General features: G+C 39.3%; 1 protein-coding gene across 2 annotated transcripts in view; it reads left to right on the top strand.

The window, feature by feature from the left end:
• The window catches only part of PAK1 (p21 (RAC1) activated kinase 1), a 145,563-nt gene that overhangs the window by 46,631 nt on the left and 84,328 nt on the right, over positions 1 to 14,604 (top strand). The gene's annotated exons all lie outside the window — the stretch shown is intronic.

Below are 14,604 nucleotides of genomic sequence, written 5' to 3'. Positions count from 1 at the left end.
TCTGAAGAGTTTGCTGTTTTGATAAGTTCTAAGTGGATAGGTATTAGGTGACTCACCCTATTCTGGTTCTGAGTGGAAGAAAGATGTTTTGCTTTTTTTTTTTTTTTAGTTGGCCTTAATCACGCTCCCATCTCAGAGAGATGATTTCTTTTCATATTATTCCACATTCTGGTGAAAGGGAATAATCCGTGAGAAGGGCCATTTCCTTCAGCAGCACAAACTCCATGAGAAGGAAAGGCCACTGGAGAGGGAGTTTGGAGTATGTGTTTTAGGCTCAGCTGTACATTTAACTTACTGTTAAGATTGGGCACATTAACTCATTCTATTCTTGTTTCAGTTGCCTCATCTGTCAAATTGAAAAAAGAGTACCACTATCATTACGTAATCTCTCAGGGTTGTTATGGGGCATAAATGATATTGTAGATGCATATAAAACTGTGTATACACATTAGTTATTTGCAAAAGGTAGATTTGCAAATAATATAGCAAAAATAATGTAAATAAAAATAAAAAAGTAATGTAAATAATGTAGCAAATAATGCAAATATAAATAATAATACAAATTATTATTGTAAATAATAATGCAAATAATAGCAAAATGTTACACATAATATAGCAAATGTAGCTAAAAGATAGGTACATTTTATTTTATTTTTAATTTTTTTTAAAGATTTCATTTATTTATTTGACAGAGAGAGACACAGTGAGAGAGGGAACACAAGCAGGGGGAGTGGGAGAGGGAGAAGCAGGCTTCCCGTGGAGCAGGGAGCCCGATGTGGGGCTCGATCCCAAGACCCTGGGATCATGACCTGAGCTGAAGGCAGACGCTTAACGACTGAGCCACCCAGGCACCCCTAGATAGGTACATTTTAAACGCCTGCTCTTTATGGCACTTTTGATAGGTGCTTTAAACCTTATTTCTCCAACAATTTATAATAAAAACTTTATCCCCATTTGACAGGTGAGGAAATTCTAGTTCAAAAAAGTTAAATAACCAGGTCAAGGTGGCAGAGTCAAGAATCGAAACTAGATCTAATTCCAAAGTCCATATTCTATTATATTTTGCTGCCATTATCTCATTACTGTTGGTGTTCAGTTTGGTAACTTGCTTAAGATGGTATCTTTTAGACTTCTCTACTGAAAGGTACTCTTTTCTCCTTCATAATTAATAAACATTTTGTAGGGAGGTACTATGAAACTGTGTAAATATCCTTTTCTGTGCCAAACTCTCTATATATTTAATTATTTGTATCTGCATGGACTCATGGCTTCCTATTTTATTCAGTTAGGTAATATGCTATTGCTATTTTATTTATTTTGATTCTCTAGTTCTCTCTGATTTGGCCAGTAGGAGCCCCATTCATTGGCTTTTGTATACTTTTCACATGTCCCTTCCTTGACCACTCCTTTTCTTTCTGGCCCAAGAAGATATTCTAGGCTCATCCTGTGCTTTCTCTACCCCAGCCCTGGAAAGAAGCCATTTCACCAAGGAGCCTTGGTTTCTTTTAGTGTTAAGTGGTATTTAGAAGACAAAATCTGGCTGCTAGGTATGCTTATTTCTGTTGGGCTGGTGCTGCTCCCAGGCCCTCTCAGGAGACATAGTGAGGAACTAAGATTCCAACTCTCCATTACAGGCTCTCCCCACTGTATGGACGCTCTCCTTATCCTGTGTGGGTTCAACAACCTAGACCAGGCTGCTCTGTCATGGAGATTTCTTCTTCACTTCTTCAGCTTGGGTTCTGACATGCTGTACCCTGCTCCCTTGCCCTCATATGGATGCCCTCCTCACTGTACTTAGACTCTTATATTCCACACCAGTCCATCTCCCTGCTCCGTGCATGGATGCCCTTCTCACCTTGCTTGGGCTCTGATTCTCCTTACCAGCCTGCGTCTCCCCCACCCCTTTCCCCACTGTAGACCCTCCTCACCCTGCTTAGGCTCTGATCATGATGTTGCAGTGCCCTTATCATCTTTTAACAGGGCTTTTATAACATAGTAGCTTCCTAACAGTCGTACTACTTCTAATTTTCCCTTACCTTTCACACTTCTGCTAGAGTGATCTTTCTAAAATATAGGTCAAATCATGCCACTGTTCTGCTTAAAAAAATTATAATATTTCCCCATGCTTGTAGAATGCATTTCAAGTTCCTTAGACTGGCATTCAAGACCTTCCGGAATCTGACCCAAACGTGCCTTTCCTGCCTTGTTTCTTATTAATTCCTCCGTGCATCCTGCACCCAAACCATGGTCAATGGCCATTCCTTAGATGTGCCCCATGCGTGTACTCTTCCAAGTTTTTGCCTTTGCCTTCTCATCTACCTGGCTTAGCCAACTCATTTCTTTCCTGTATGGTAAAATTCCTTGGTGTGTTTGTATGTCTGGTGTGGGTTGTCAGAGTCTGAGTACAGTACAGTGAAGAGGGCATCCATAAAGGGAGAAGGTCACCTGGTGAAGTCTCTCTGACGTCCATAGTCAATATCAATCCTTTTTTTCTACTTCTTATGGAGTACTTACTTCATTCTTCCTGTTTTCATGATTAACTCTTTTTTTTTTTTTTAAAAGATTTTATTTATTTATTTGACAGAGAGAGACACAGCGAGAGAGGGAACACAAGCAGGGGGAGTGGGAGAGGGAGAAGCAGGCTTCCCGCGGAGCAGGGAGCCTGACGCAGGGCTCGATCCCAGGACCCTGGGATCATGACCTGAGCTGAAGGCAGACGCTTAACGACTGAGCCACCCAGGCGCCCCCATGATTAACTCTTATCTGTTGCCCCTGATTCATTGGCTGCTCCTTGCATGCCCCAACACATGGCATTGCATCTTGTAGACTGTCAGGGAAGGCTGATAGAACTTGTTGAGGGAGTGACTTCTGAGTTGTGAGTCTGTTGTTTTCATCCGAAGTCTTTTTACAGGCCCTGTTGAGGTCCAAGAGGCTCTGACTTCATGAAAGCATTTGGGCTGTGGTACTCCTGGGTCAGATGCCTGCTCTATGCCAGAGTTCTTTCTGAGAAAATGAAATATTCACACTGCTCCCCTTTTTTTGGTGAATTCCAAATATATCCTTTACAAAAATTTCTCTACACTCTAATCCCAAATAAAAGAATTGATGGCTACAGGTATATGAGTATTTGAGGCTGCAAGTAATGGCCGCTACACGACTCTACCAAAAAAGCCCTTCCCCAGACTATAAGAAGGACAGTGTAATGACAACATGTGTCTTCTGACAGCCTGTCTACCATTAAATCTGTCTTTGGAGAGGAATTTAGTCTCAGGTGTCAGCAAAGGAAGGTTTTAAACTTTCTGAATGACTTAATTAATCTGTATTGTTCATGTGCTGGAAGGGAGAAAAGAAGCATCACAGATTAGGTTCCTTGCGGGATATGCAGGTGGCTAGGAGGAAGAAAAGGATAGTGGACTGTATTTTCATAGGTCTCACTGTCAAGCCCACTTACTCTAGCTATTGTCACATCTTGGTCCTCTCTTGTTCTTTTTTTCTTTTTTTTTTTAGGATTTTATTTATTTATTTGAGAGAGAGAGTGAACAGGAGCATGGGGAGGGGCAGAGGGAGAAGCAGACTCCCCACTGAGCAGGGAGCCTGACTCAGGGCTCAGTCCCTGGAACTCCGGGATCATGACCTGAGCTGACGGCAGACGCTTAACCGACTGAGCCACCCAGGTGCCCTGTCCTCTTTTGTTCTACTTATTCCCTCCTCTAGGCCTTTGTCCAGGCTTTTCTAAGTTTGAACTCATTTCAAAGCCTAGGCTCCTTGTCATGTTTTATAATCATAACAATGAATGATAAAAAAAAATTGTTCACTTTTGCCTTTCCTGTCAGATTTTTAGTCTAGTTAAAATAATTTCAAAATTGAGGTTGAAATATTTTCTAACATACATGTTCAATTTTTAGCTCATCCTACTGAGGCAGGACACCACAGGAATTGCAGTCAAGCTTACCTATAAGGTACTTATACTTACCTTCAAGGCTAACTCTTAGTTTGATTTGGCCTGAGAGACAATGGAATGCTCTTAACTCTAGATTAGCACTGTTCCATCTGCCTAGTGGTAACTGAAATTAAAGGAGAATAAGGCTTTAGTTCTATAATGTTGGGGAAGCATCATGGGAAGCTCTTTAGGTTGTGACAGAACTGACTTCTAATTCCAGCTGTAATATTTACTAGGTTTGCAGTCTTTGGCAATTGTAAATTCTCTGTGTCTCATTTTTGTCATATGTAAAATGAGGATAATAAAGCCGTTTTTTTAGAACTGTTAGGATAAATGTGATTCTTCTAGGGCAGACTCTGATTTTGACTTTGTTGCTAACAGTGGGAGTCATCACCCTAAGTATTGTCTCTGGCTTAGTATATCATTTCACACATCTCAAGCCACTTTGACATCATCTTACATAATTTTCACAGTATGTTCAGAGAGGGAAAGACAGTATGATTTTCTCGCTTGAAAAATGAGGAAACTGATGCTCAGAAAAATGGCTTGTCCAAGGATCAGGATTTCGGTCTTAGTTCAGGAAGGACTCCCTTTGTACACTGACCGGTCCTGGGGGAGGGCATTGTGGTAAAAATTGTCCTGAACTGAAAGTCAAGAATACCCTGATGATAGTCTTCGCTAGGAGAATTTGGGAAAATCATCCCAGTTTCTGTTTTAAAACAAATATGCTAACTATTCTGCCTAACTCACTTTGGTTTGTTTATTCAGTCGTTCTCGAGCATTTACTGTGCTGTACACTGTGCTAGGCCTGGCGCCTTCCCTCAAGCTGCTCACACTTCACTATGGAGAATAGGTCATCTGTATAAGTGAGAAGAGCCATAGCAAGTGCGTGTGTGTGGTGGGTGGTGAGAGTGGCACTGTTAGTGCTAGTGGTCCAGGAGAGATGGTTTGGGACTGGGCTTTGCTTGTGAGGGAGGAGCAATCTCACAGGATTTTATGTAAGAATTAAATTGGACAATGGGTATGACGGGGCTTTGTTGATTATAATAAACTGCATAAATGTTAGAGACTGTCATATCTTACAGGAGGTGCTTCTTTTCTAATACCTTGCTGACCTAGTGGAGCACCACAGCTGGAATCTAAGCTTAATTAATGTAAGAAGAAAGATTTTAGTGGCAAGAAAGATTGAGAGCTCATTAAAAAAAAAAGCTGTGTCTAAAGTGTTTTGAGTCTATGAGTTCTTAAAATGGGGATATGCCTGTTAAAATGTCTTCTGCTTTGTTAACACAATGGACCTTCAAACTGTTTTTGGGTTTATAAAGAATTTATTTATAATAATTTTTTTTTAAAAAGCCACTTGTGTTGCTATAGTTTTAAATATTTAAGAGCTATATTTAACAAGCATGTATCCTGGGGTATAAATGGGATCAGAGTAAGACAGAGAGCAGTTGTGTGCCTGGGCCAAAAGATACATTTTTATTTTTTAGATTTCTTTTGATTCAGTAGATATAATTATTAAGAACTGTCTATGTGGGAGGCTTCGATTGGGTACTGAGGAAACAGAAATGAATGAAACATTCTCTAACCAAAGGACTTCTGGCTGGAGATAAAAGACACCTGCAGTAAGTTTTCATGAGGTGCTCTAAGATTCTAAAGGAGGAGGACTTACTCAAGCCTTTGGGCAGGACCACAGCAGAGATGGCAAGTTAGAAGTTAACACCTGAAGATTAAAAGTTTGCCAGGAAACAAAGGGGGATAATGAGAGATAAGGCTGTTCCAATCAGAGGTAGCAGCATGAACAAAGGCAAGGAGGCTTAGAGTAGTACCTGGTACTTAAAGCACTCAACAAATAAGAGAGAAATTCCTTAGAATTCAATGCTGGGATGTTGGTCCTTTTCTGGGGGAAATGGTAAGAGTATTTTGTTTGTTAGGATTAGTGACAATACATAAGGCTGGAGTATTTTTTTTTTATTTATATTTTTCCTCTACCATTTTTTAAAAATTAGGGTATAATTGACATAGAACTTTCTGTTAGTTTCAGGTATACAACATAATGAGTCCATATTCATATACATTGTGAAATGTTCACCACTGTAAGTCTAGTTAACATCTGTCACCATACATAGTTACAAAATTTTTCTTTTTTTTCTTTCCATGAGGACTTTTAAGATTTACACTCTTAGCAACTTTCAAATATGCAATACAGTATTATTAACTATAATCAGCATGTTGTACATTACATCCCCAGGACTTATTTATTTTATAGATAGAAGTTTGTGCCTTTTGACTCCCTTTACCTTTTTCACCAACCCCCACCCCCCACCTGGCAACCACCAATCTGTTCTATGTATTTATGAGCTTTTTTTTTTTAAGATTCCACACATAAGTGAGATCATATGTATTTGTTTTTCTCTGTGTGACATTTCACTTAGTATAACGACCTTGAGGTCCATCCATGTTGTTGCAAATGGCAAGATTTCATTCTTTTTAAATTTTTATTTATTTATTTATTTATTTATTTATTTATTTATTTTAAAGATTTTATTTATTTATTTGACAGAGAGAGAGACAGCGAGAGAGGGAACACAAGCAGGGGGAGTGGGAGAGGGAGAAGCAGGCTTCCCGCTGAGCAGGGAGCCCGATGTGGGGCTCGATCCCAGGACCCTGGGATCATGATCTGAGCCGAAGGCAGACGCTTAACGACTGAGCCACCCAGGTGCCCCTCATTCTTTTTTTATGGCTGAAGAGTATTCTGTTGTATGTATGCATCACATTTTCTTTATCCATTCATCTTTCAGTGGACACTTAGATTTTTCCGTATCTTGACTATTGTAAATAATGCTTCACTGAACATGTTGCAGGGGGACATACATCTTTTCAAATGCATGTTTTTACTTTCTTTGTATAAATACCAGAAGTGGAATTGCTGGATCATATAGTAGTTCTATTTTCAGTTTTTTGAAGAACATTCATACTGTTTTCCATAGTGGCTATACTACTTTCCATGCCCACCAGCAGTGCACAAGGGTTGCCTTTTCGCCACATCCACAGCAACACTTGTTATTTTATTATTTTTTGTCTTTCTGATAACAGTCATTCTAACAGCTGTGAGGTGATATCTCATTGTGATTTTGATTTGCATTTCCCTCATGATTGGTGGTGATAGGCTGTATTTTTTAAAAAATAATTTATAGGGGCGCCTGGGTGGCTCAGTCATTAAGTGTCTGCCTTCGACTCAAGTCATGATCCCGGGGTCCTGGGATCGAGCCCCACATCGGGCTCCCTGCTCTGTGGGAAGCCTGCTTCTCCCTCTCCCACTCCCCCTGCTTGTGTTCCCTCTCTCGCTGTGTCTCTCTCTGTCAAATAAATAAATAAATAAATCTTAAAAAAAATAAAAATTTATATATGGGAAGAAAAAGTATAAGCAACAGATAACTGAAATAAATAGGTATCATTTGTTTTACTGTACAGCATTTTGTGTTCTCCAATTTATGAGTCTTTCTGGGGGCAAAGATGCTATCCCCTAAAGGAGATAAAAATGTATCTTAGACAGTTGTTTTTCATACTGCCCTGCTTCCGGAACACAGTCAGTGACCTAGCTTTCACCAACACCACACTTGGATTTAGGACTTAATGACATGAGAGAGAAAGTAATGGGGAGCCGGCTCTCTGCCTTTGGCGGCAGAGGCAGTAGCATCAGCCTGCAAGTGTGAGTCTCTGGTGCTGAAGTGCTATTGATGCTAGTGGCTCTTGCACTGAGGTTTGCCCTGTCGGAAGTGGCAGTGCTACCCATTTTAGCATCTGATGATCAGAAGTAATGGCGGTCATTTCCTCATTGAATTGGGTCATCAGTGTGTTGTGCTTTGTGTTGGATTCGGTGTAGAGGTGATAGAAAAAGTAGAGTCAAAGATGAATCACATTTTTGGCTAAGTAACTGAAAGAGTTGAATTGCTATTTGCTGACGGGGGCAACTGAAGAAGGAACAAATTTGGACTTGTTAAATCTGTCAGTGACACAGCTTTGTTTTCTGTTGTATTTAAAAATGTGTTGCTGCTGCTGCTGCTGCTGCTTCTCCTCCTCCTCCACCTCCTCCTCCTCCACCTCCTCCTCCTCCACCTCCTTCTCCTCCTCCTCCACCTCCTCCTCCTCCACCTCCTCCTCCTCCACCTCCTCCTCCTCCACCTCCTCCTCCTCCACCTCCTCCTCCTCCTTTCTCCTCCTCCTCCTCTTCCTCCTCCTCCTCTTCCTCCTCCTCCTCCTCCTCTTCCTCCTCCTCCTCCTTTTACTCCTCCTCCTCCACCTCTTCCTCCTCCTCCACCTCCTCCTCCTCCACCTCCTCCTCCTTTCTCCTCCTCCTCTTCCACCTCCTCCTCTTCCTCCTCCTCCTCTTCCTCCTCCTCCTCCTCCTTTTAGTCCTCCTCCTCCACCTCTTCCTCCTCCTCCACCTCTTCCTCCTCCTCTTCCTCCTCCTCCTCCACCTCCACCTCCTCCTACTCCACCTCTTCCTCCTCTTCCTCCTCCTCCTCCTCCACCTATTCCTCCTCCTCCTCCTCCTTAAAATGCTTTGCTTCTTGAAAGTAAGAAGTAAGTTTCCTCATGTTTGCATCCCTCAACACTAGCACTGTGTCTGGTATGTAGAACATATTCAGTAAATAATGAATGAATGATGAGATTATTTGCTATTTCCTTGAATGACTAGACTACTCTTTGCTAAACAGAGTGCATACTTTTTCCTCTTTTGAGTCTTTGCTTTTCTGGTTCCCTTAAGGGAATTCTCTACCCTTATCCCCCATCTTCAATACCTCTATGTATAAAAATTCTACTTCTTCAATTCCCAGCCCAAATACTGTCTCCTCTACAAAACTTCCCTCATCTCTACAAATGTAATTAATGTCTCCCTTCTCTGTACTTTTTTTGGCCTTGTTTGAACTTCAAGTACATTTTGATTTACCTGCTTTGAATTGCTGCTGAATAGTTTTGCCCCTTTTTCCATATCCATCCCACCATTGCTTATTTCTTTTCTTGAAGTATTTTTGTAAGCTATTATTATTTATTTATTTTATACTTCACCTCATTTCATAGTCGTTTATAGGCAACTGGCCCTGCCATCTGATTACAGGAAAGAATGGTATGACTTGTTAAATCTATCAGTGACACGTTTAACTCGTGATATGGGAAGATTTAATTCTCATACAGTAAATGTATTGTTCTTAAAAATTACTTGCAGTTGCAAAATAATCAAATAAAAACAATCTTTTTCAAATCCTATGGGCACTATAATCACTATACATAAGCCATTAGGTTGAAACCCATAGTGTCTAAATGAAATTTGCTAATTATTACCAATCATTAGCCTTTATATAGTGTTATCCGGGGTTATCCGGGGTTGCAAACTCATATGCCTATACAAGCCAGGTGAGTAACCTAAAAGGGCCTGGTCAAGCCTAAGGTGACTACACAGATAAAACATTACTGGTCAGCGTCCATGGCTCAGAAGGATAACTTGTGAATTATTTACTTTGTAAACCAAAGGACTATATAACAGCAAGGAGTAATTGCACTTAAAACAAGTTAACTGCTAACTTGTGTAAACTTAGGCAAGTTATTTGGTATCTCTAAGATTTAATTTCTTTCTTTGAATATACAGTTTTTTCTCTGAAGTAACTTCTCCCTCATTTGGTTCTGCTTTTTCATTTCTTTAGCTAATAGTTTCTTCCTTGATTATAAGTTTGATTATTAGCCCTCGGTAATAAAGCTTCCTTGATTATTAGCTCTTAGTAATAAATGGAATGCTGGCTTCTCACCAGTATGCCTCATTTTCATGAGTCTTGTGTTTTAGAAGGGAGGGAGGGAGCCAAGCTTAGCCAGGCTTCCTGTAATAGCACCCACAATTGAAAGAGGCTCTCTAGGAGTGAGACAGCTAGTCAGGCTTTTATAACCAAACCAGCATCTGGTTTTGAGAGAACTGAAATCTAGAATAGAACATACCTGAATTTGATCTTTCCTGCTGAAGATGCTAGTGGTCCTGCCTTATATTGTATGTTAATGTTTTATTGTTTCTTCTACCTTATTTATTTTGTTTATTCAATTTTCTAGTGTGGGACTTTTTAGTTTTATATATGCTAGCCTCCATTGTTAGTGGTGATTAGTGGAGACATAGACCATTTCTAGGTTGTCTTTAATCCCTGAGGCCTAATGTGGGCGAGGGTACATGGTAGATGTTTGATAAATGTTTGAAGAGATAGCATATTTATTGGATTTGCAGGTGATAAAGACTGGAAGGGAAAAGTACAATGCTAGATGGCAGAGAGAGAGCAAGCAAGAGAGCTTGCAAAGATGGGTTGAAGCCAACAAGATGAAATTTAAGGATGACAGAGGAGTTCTACATTTTAAGTCTCAAAGAAATGGCAACATATGGGCAGGCTGGAGGAGAACTAGCATGATGCTATTCTTACAAAAAATGGTGGTTTTGGCTGCCTAAGCTCAATGTCAGCCAAAGACATTGCAGTGGCTAAAAACTAATGCAACTTCAGACTAAATTACTGGAAGTAAGTAGAGTTAGAGGAGATAATAGTTCAACTATGTTCTGAAGGGGACAGACTGCACTTAAGAGTGTCATGTTCCCCATAGGGTACCAGGTAGTAAGAGGGTCATGGCAAACAGGACTATGTTTAGTGGAAGGTGCCCTAGATCACCACTACTCAAAGTAGATTCTGAACTGTTCTCAATCTACAATGAAGTAAGCATAAAAATTGAAAGCGTTTAGAAACTTTTATAGCAATTTGACAGAATAATTTTATGTCTAATGAATCTAGTAAAAAATAAAATGAACTTTATCTTGTATGTCCTTTGTTTTGCTCGATACTTTTATTTTTTCTTTTATTTTAATACATTTTATTTTTAGAGCAGTTTTAGGCTTAGAGAAAAATTGACCAGAAAGTCCAAAGAGCTCCCATATACTCTCTCTCTACCACTCCCCCTTGCACTTTGTCAATTACCAACATCCTACATTAGTGTGGTACAATTGATGAACCAATATTGACACATTATTACTAACTGAAGTCCATAGTTTATATTAGGGTTCACTCTTTGTGTTGTACAGTTCTGTGGGTTTTGACATACATAACGTTATATATCCACCATATAGTATCATATAGAATAGTTTCACTGCCTTAAAATGCCCTATGTTCCACCTCTTCATCCTTACTCTACCCCACTTCTGAACTCCTCACAACCACAGATATTTTTGCTGCTTCTATAGTTTTGCATTTTCCAGAATATCATACTTTTCAGACTAGCTCTTTACTTGAACTATCAAACCACAAAAGACACAGAAAAACCCTAAGTGGAAAAGTATCATTTCTTTTTATTGCTGAATAGCACACCATTGTATGGATGTTTGTTTACTCATTCATCTATTGAAAGATATCTTGGTTGCTTACATATTTTGGCAATTATAAATAAGGCTGCAATAAATATTTGTGGGTAGGATTTTGTGTGGACATAAATTTTCAATGCACTTGAATAAATACCTAGGAGTGCAATTGCTGGATTATATTAAACCTATATTTAGCTTTATAAGAAACTGCCAAACTGTCTCCCAAAGTGGCTGTACCGTTTAGCATTCCCATCAGCAGTGAATGAGAATTCTGCTGCATATACTCACCCACATTTGGTGTTATCAGTATTTTGGATTTTAGCCATTCTAATAGGTATGTAGTTGTACTTCATTATTATCCCTAATGACATATGATATTGATTATCTCTTCATATTCTCCATATCTTTTTTGGTTTGATGTCTTTCAGATCTTTTGTCCATTTTTTGATTGAGTTGTTTGTTTTCTTGCTGTTGAGATTTAAGAGTTCTTTGTACATTTTGGATACAAGTTCTTTTTTTGTTTGTTTGCTTCAAATTTTTATTTAAATTCTGGTTAGTTAACACATTGTGTAATATTGGTTTCAGAAGTAGAATTTAGTGATTCATCACTTACAAATAACACTCAGTGCTCATCATAACAAGTGCCCTCCTTAATACCCATCACCCATTTGGCCCATCCCCTACCCACCTCCCTCTGTCAACCCTCAGGTTGTTCTCTATAGTTAAGAGTCTTTTATGGTTTGCTTCCCTGTCTCTCTTTTTTTCCTTCTCATATGTTCATCTGTTTTGTTTCTTAAATTCCACATATGAGTGAAATCATATGGTATTTGTCTTTCTCTGACTTATTTTGCTTAGCATAATACACTGTGGCTCCATCCACCTCATTGCAAATGGCAAGATTTCAATCTTTTTGGTGGCTGAGGAATAGTCCATCGTGTATGTGTGTGTGTGTGTATATATACATATACATATACACACATATACATATGCAAATACACACACATACACATATATACACACCACATCTTCTTTACCCATTCGTCAGTTGATGGACATTTGGGCTCTTTCCGTAGTTTGGCTATTGTTGATAATGCTGCTATAAAGGTGCATGTATCCCTTCGAATCTGTATTTTTGTATCCTTTGGGTAAATACCTAGTAGTACAATTTCTGTCATAGGGTAGTTCTATTTTTAACTTTTTGAGGAACCTCCATACTGTTTTCCAGAGTGGCTGCACCAGCTTGCATTCCCACCAGCAGTGTAAGAGGGTTCCCCTTTCTCTGCATCCTTGCCAACATCTGTTGTTTGGATACAAGTTCTTTATCAGATATGTATTTTGCCAACATTTTCTCAAGTCTATGACTTGTCTTTTCATTCTCTTAATAGTATCTTTTGCAGAACAGAAGTTCTACATTTTAATGAAGTTCAATTTACCAACTTGTTCTTCTATGGATCGTGATTTTGCTGTTGTATCTAAAAAGTCATAACCTAACTAAGGTCATCTAGATCTCCTATGTTATCTTATATACATTTTATAGTTTTTCAGTTTACATTTATGTCTGTGATACATCTTGAGTTAATTTTTGTGTAAAGTGAAAAGTCTGTGTCCAGACCAATTTTTTTTGCATGTCTTGTTATTGTAGCACCGTTTATTGAAAAGACTACTCTTTCTTCATTAAATTTACTTTGCTCTTTGTTGGAGATCAGTTGACTGTATTTGTATAGGTCTATTTCAGACTCTCTGTTCTGTTTCAATGATCTATTTGTCTATCCTTTTGCCAATACCATACTGCCTTGATCACTGTAGCTTGAAATCAGGTAATGTTAGTCCTCTGTATGGATGGATATCCATATAGCTATAGTTATATCCATAAAGATATATTGCCTATGCCACATTTCAGACCAACTGAGTCAAAATCTGTGCTAGGACTTCAGTATATATTTTTAACATTTCCCAGGTATTTTGATACAAAGGGAGAGTTGAAAACCATCATACTAAAACTGTAAACTCCTTGAAGGTGTGGTCCTGTTCATTGATGTGTCCATCCCTGGTGGGTTATACAAGGTGCTTCAGTAGTTATTGAATGACCAGGTGATTAATAGAACTGGGAGTATCTATCCTGGAGAAGAGAAAAAGTGCAGGGGCTTGATAGATTACCATAAGACGTACCCGAAAGCCTTTAATATTTGCCTTGAAGGATGCTTTCTGAGTGCTCCAGGAGGCAGAATTGGAAGTTTACAGAGAAGCACCTGGCTGAATGTTAGGAAGCATTGTCTATTTCCAAGGGAGCTCTCTGTTCCTACATGTATTTCAGCAGAATGTGGAAAACCATCTGTAAGAGGGGGGGATGCTGGATGAGGTGGAAAGTTGGGTAAGATCAGATGCTATGATTATTGATGGTTACTTTGAAAAACTATGTCCAAGGCAGAGGACTGTTTCTGCCTTTCATCCATTCTGTATAAGTTGAGAGAAGGGTGTAGGGTCAAAAGAACATCCTAAAACTACTTTGAAGCTGAGTTCTAATAGTGCAGCAGGTCCCCTACTCTGTGTTATTGACCAATTCTCTCTATAATGTGGATGTCTTTAAGAAATTCCCTGTCTCCTCCACCAAATTTGGGACTTCTTGTAATTGGACTAGCATGGGTACTCAGGGTCTGGGAAAGATGAAAGATACTTAACAGAAGAGTTCTTTCTGTCCTCATTGGAGTTCTTCCCTTACATCCTTCTACAATTAAATGATTTGGGCACATTGAATGGAGGTGGAGACATCCGGCAGGAGAAATGGAGAAATGGATAAACACCATAAAATTTCCCTCTAGCACACTTAAATCATTGATCAGGCATAATGCTGGTTACCTGCTCTTTGCTGGCAGCAGGGACAGGAGTATGGCAGATGACTAACATGGCAGAGAGAAACAGCATAACTTTAGGAGTCAGATCAAAGTTGGGACAACTTGGCCATTTTCCAGCTGTGTGGTCTTGGGAAAGTTACTGCCCTCGTTCACCCATTACATTCTGTCTTTCACCAAGTTCTGCTGCTGCTGCTTTTGAGCTGTATCTTTAGAATATGCTTGTTTTGTTTTGGCTCATCTTCCAATATATTAGTCTAAATCATTACCATCTTCTCTTGCCTGGAGTTCTGTAAGAATCTACTAACTTGTTTTCTTGTTTTCCACCATTCTCCCCTTTATTCTCCATTCAGCAGTTAGTGATCCTGTTAAGATGTAAATTAGATCTTGTCATTCTGCTTAAAATCTTCCAAAGCCTTTCGATTGTTAAAACTTAA

This window comes from Halichoerus grypus, chromosome 11, assembly GCF_964656455.1.
Source record: "Halichoerus grypus chromosome 11, mHalGry1.hap1.1, whole genome shotgun sequence".
NCBI classification, from domain to species: domain Eukaryota; kingdom Metazoa; phylum Chordata; class Mammalia; order Carnivora; family Phocidae; genus Halichoerus; species Halichoerus grypus.
The sequence above is the reverse complement of the archived record's forward strand: the minus strand, read 5'-3'. Positions and strand labels throughout refer to the sequence as shown.